Genomic DNA, 3,607 nt, shown 5'->3' with positions numbered 1-3,607 from the left:
GTCCTGACGATGCCCACAGGGCCCCTTCCTGCAGCCTCTCCTCTCCGGAACCCCAACGTCCTGACACTGCCCACAGGGCCCCTTTCTGCAGTCGCTCCTGTCTGGACTCTTATCTCCCCGCTCTTCCTCGGAACAGCCACCTGGCCTCCTCTCTGTTCCCATGCACTGGGACCAGGGCACTGGCTCCTCCCTCTCCTGGAACATACTCTACCCAGATAACCCCAAGCTCCCTCCCTCCCCTCCGAGACTTGGCTGAAACGTTAGCTTCTCAGAGAAGGCGCTCACATCCCCTCGATGGTTGTCGTTAGCTGCTGCTGTGTCAGCCCCTGACTCATGGAACCCCGTACAAAACAGAAGGAAACGCTGCCCGGTCCGGCACCATCCCCATGAACAGCTGCACATCGGTTTGTTGTGATCCATAGGGTTTTCATTGGCTGATATTCAGAAGTAGATCGCCAGGCCTTTCTTGCTAGTCTGCCTTAGTCTGGAAGCTTCACTGATCATGCAAGCCTCCAATGACAGACTGGTATCCCACATGGAGGGCGAGAATTCTATCACTGAACCGCCGCTGCCCCATGACAATCCCCACTCGATGTTTTCCATTGCTCCTTTTCAACCCTTACAGAGCTCCCTGATCGAGCACAGGACCACCAATATGGAATCCGTCCAACCCCATGTAAGCTCCACGAGGAAGAGATGTGACCTCAGTGTCCAGAACAAGGCGGCACGAACGGCACTGAACAATTGCTGCTTGAATGAATGAAGGCACGCGTGGATGCATGAATGAGTGAATCCAAGTGCGGTCGGAAGAAGCACGGTTCCGTTCACTATTTCTGAACCTGTAGCACAGTTCTTAAACAATAATAGAACGGGTGGCTTTGGAAATCTCATTCCAAAAATAAAATCTGGGTGAGAAGGTCACAGGAAAAAAATCGAGCGGGAAGATGTTCCAGGGAAGCCTGACAGACAAGGTAAGAAATGACAAGGAGCTCAGGGCCTGGGGCTCCAGGCTCCAGCCGGAGGCGGAATTCGCTGTAAAAGGGCTAAGAACTGCGGTGATAAGCACAACCCAGGGGGAAATGGTGAAAATAAATTGGTTTCCCGCCTTCTTCCAAAGAAAGGATGTGGGGAAATGCGTCCGAGTGGAACGTGCCCCTGTGTGGATGCTACTTATTAACAGAAAGCAGAAAATCTCCTTTTCTGGGTTTAGAATTAAGTTCGGTGGTACTCTGATACACAGCAAGCAAACACACACGTGCTGTCTTTTCCACAGGCCCATTAATTGCTGGCTGCTCCTGACCCCTGGTTCTCCGCCAGCCACCTCCTGCCTCCGTGCCGCGAAAATCTGTCTTTTTGTAATTGAGGGGAAGAAGTTTCCTTCCCTAGTTTAAACAGAGCTCATTAGAATTGATCTTGGTTGGCCACGATACCAGAACCCAGGGCTGGGTAACGGCAAAGGGCTCAGCTCTCGTTTAGGGGGGAAAGCGGCTCCAAATCCAGGGTGGGGTAAGCCTCCCAGCCCACCGTGGAGTTCCGAGGCCCCTTTCCTGGGATCCTCTGCGCCAGACCCAGCTCTGACTCAGTAAGGGAACCACAGCCTGCCACCAGAGGAGCAGCCTGCTGCTGGGGAACTAGAAACGCCAGCTCCTGCAAGGCAAGAAAAGTGCAAAACGGAGACGTGTGAGATGGCTGAGCCGCACAGAATCAGGCGGCGGTTATGCAATTGTTGTAATTCTTATCAGAGGCTTGTCTCCTTAGTTAAAATAGGCACTCTGCTTCCCTCGTTGTCAAAATGTATTTATTGTCCACAAGCATAAAAGTAGCCCTGAAGTAAATTCTCAGCCCAGTTCCATACACCAAAATTCAGAAAGCTTAAAGGGATTTTGTTTTTGTCAGCTGCCTCTGAGTGGGCCCCCAACTCATGGTGACCCCATGCACGAAAGAACGAAATGTTGCCCCGTCCTGTGCCAACCCCACGGTCAGCTGCAGATCGGATCATTGTGATCCAGAGAGCTTTCACTGGACGGTTTTTGGAAGTAGATTGCCAGGCCTTTCTTCCTAGTCCATCATAGTCTAGAAGCTCCGCTGAAACCTGTTCCGTATCATAGCAACACCCATGCCTCCAATGACACGGGTGGTGGCTGTGCATGAGGTACTTTGCCCAGGAGTCAAACCCAGGCCTCCAGCATGGAAGGCAAGAAGTCTACCACTGACCCAACAATGCCCCTGAGGTGGTATGAGACACTAATTAAAACAAGAAATACTAAAATCATTTCTCTGGTTTTGGAAAAGAGTCATAAAGGTCCAGCTCAGTAACGGATTACAAGTGTTTTGAGACCGCGTCTAGAATTCCGGGGAGGTGGTCAGCTGCTAACAAAAGGTTGGAGATTCGAGTCCACCTAAAGGCACCTCAGAAGAAAGCCCTGGCAATCGATTTCCAAACAATCAGCCACTGAAAACCCTTTGGAGTACAGTTCTATTCTGACACACATGGGTCACCATGAGTTGGAGTTGACTCAACTGCTTTTTTTTTTTTTCCCCTGAGACCACACCTAATCCATCTTGGTACTCACCATCAAGCTTGGCCGCTGCAGTGCAATCAATAAATACACCGGTTAAAAACCGAGCCTCTCCCTGTCTCACATACTCGTCAACCTCGATTCACGAGATGATGACCAATAAAAAAATAAAGTGTGCAGTTACCAGCATTGTTGTAAGGCCAAAAGCCAAAGAATTTTAAGTTCACGTTCCCCAGAGTCAGGAAAATGTTCACCTTTCTAGGCTAGGGTTTTACAATAAAGAAACACTGCATATAATTAGTTATTTGTAAGACATACATATTAAATAAGGTGTCTTTAAACAGAAACACGCATAAAACAAGGTTACGTATTGACTGGTTGAGGAAAATGTTGTGACCAGAGATTCGTAGGAAGGAACCTATCCTTGTATTTCCCCCGGGGCAATGGTTCGGTATTCGCTAATTCAGCGTTCACAGTGACACCTGATGTTGTTGGGTGCTGTCCAGTCAATTCCTACTCATGGCAACCCCACGTGACAGAGCAGAACTGCCCCATAGGGTTTTCTTGGCTGTAATCTTTACGGGAGCAGATCGCCAGGCCTTTCTTCCATGGAGCCACTGGTGGGTTTGAACTGCCAACCTTTCAGTTAGCAGCCCAGCACTTAAACATTGCACCACCAGGGCTAGCACTCAACAAAAGTCTGCTGAATGAATGAATGAAGAAACATTCCATCTTCTCATCTGCAACGTACGTAGGAAATTATCAATCACACAAATTTGTAGTGAGAACTAAATCATGCCTTTTGGGATCAAACTAAGTGAGAAGTTCTGGGTAAGAAACTCAACCTCAATAAACCCACGCTGTCCCCGTCAGTAAATCAGGGATAGTAACGGTGGCCAAGGTGAGCCATGTAAAGTGCTCAGCGCACAGCAACTGTCCACTAAATGTGGCTAAAACTGAGCAAACAGCAATGACAGCACGGGGGACAAGGATATAACCGATGTATGCAGACACCATCAATGGAAGCCAAAAGGAGAAAGAAAGTCAGAGCTGCTGGGAGGCTGGGTCTCGTGGAGCACAGACACACC

General features: G+C 49.3%; 1 protein-coding gene across 1 annotated transcript in view; it reads right to left on the bottom strand.

The window, feature by feature from the left end:
• The window catches only part of HUNK (hormonally up-regulated Neu-associated kinase), a 154,583-nt gene that overhangs the window by 109,336 nt on the left and 41,640 nt on the right, over positions 1-3,607 (bottom strand). The gene's annotated exons all lie outside the window — the stretch shown is intronic.

This window comes from Trichechus manatus, unplaced genomic scaffold (genome assembly GCF_000243295.1).
Source record: "Trichechus manatus latirostris isolate Lorelei unplaced genomic scaffold, TriManLat1.0 scaffold00177, whole genome shotgun sequence".
NCBI classification, from domain to species: Eukaryota; Metazoa; Chordata; class Mammalia; order Sirenia; family Trichechidae; genus Trichechus; species Trichechus manatus.
This window is presented reverse-complemented; position numbering and strand designations above follow the sequence as displayed.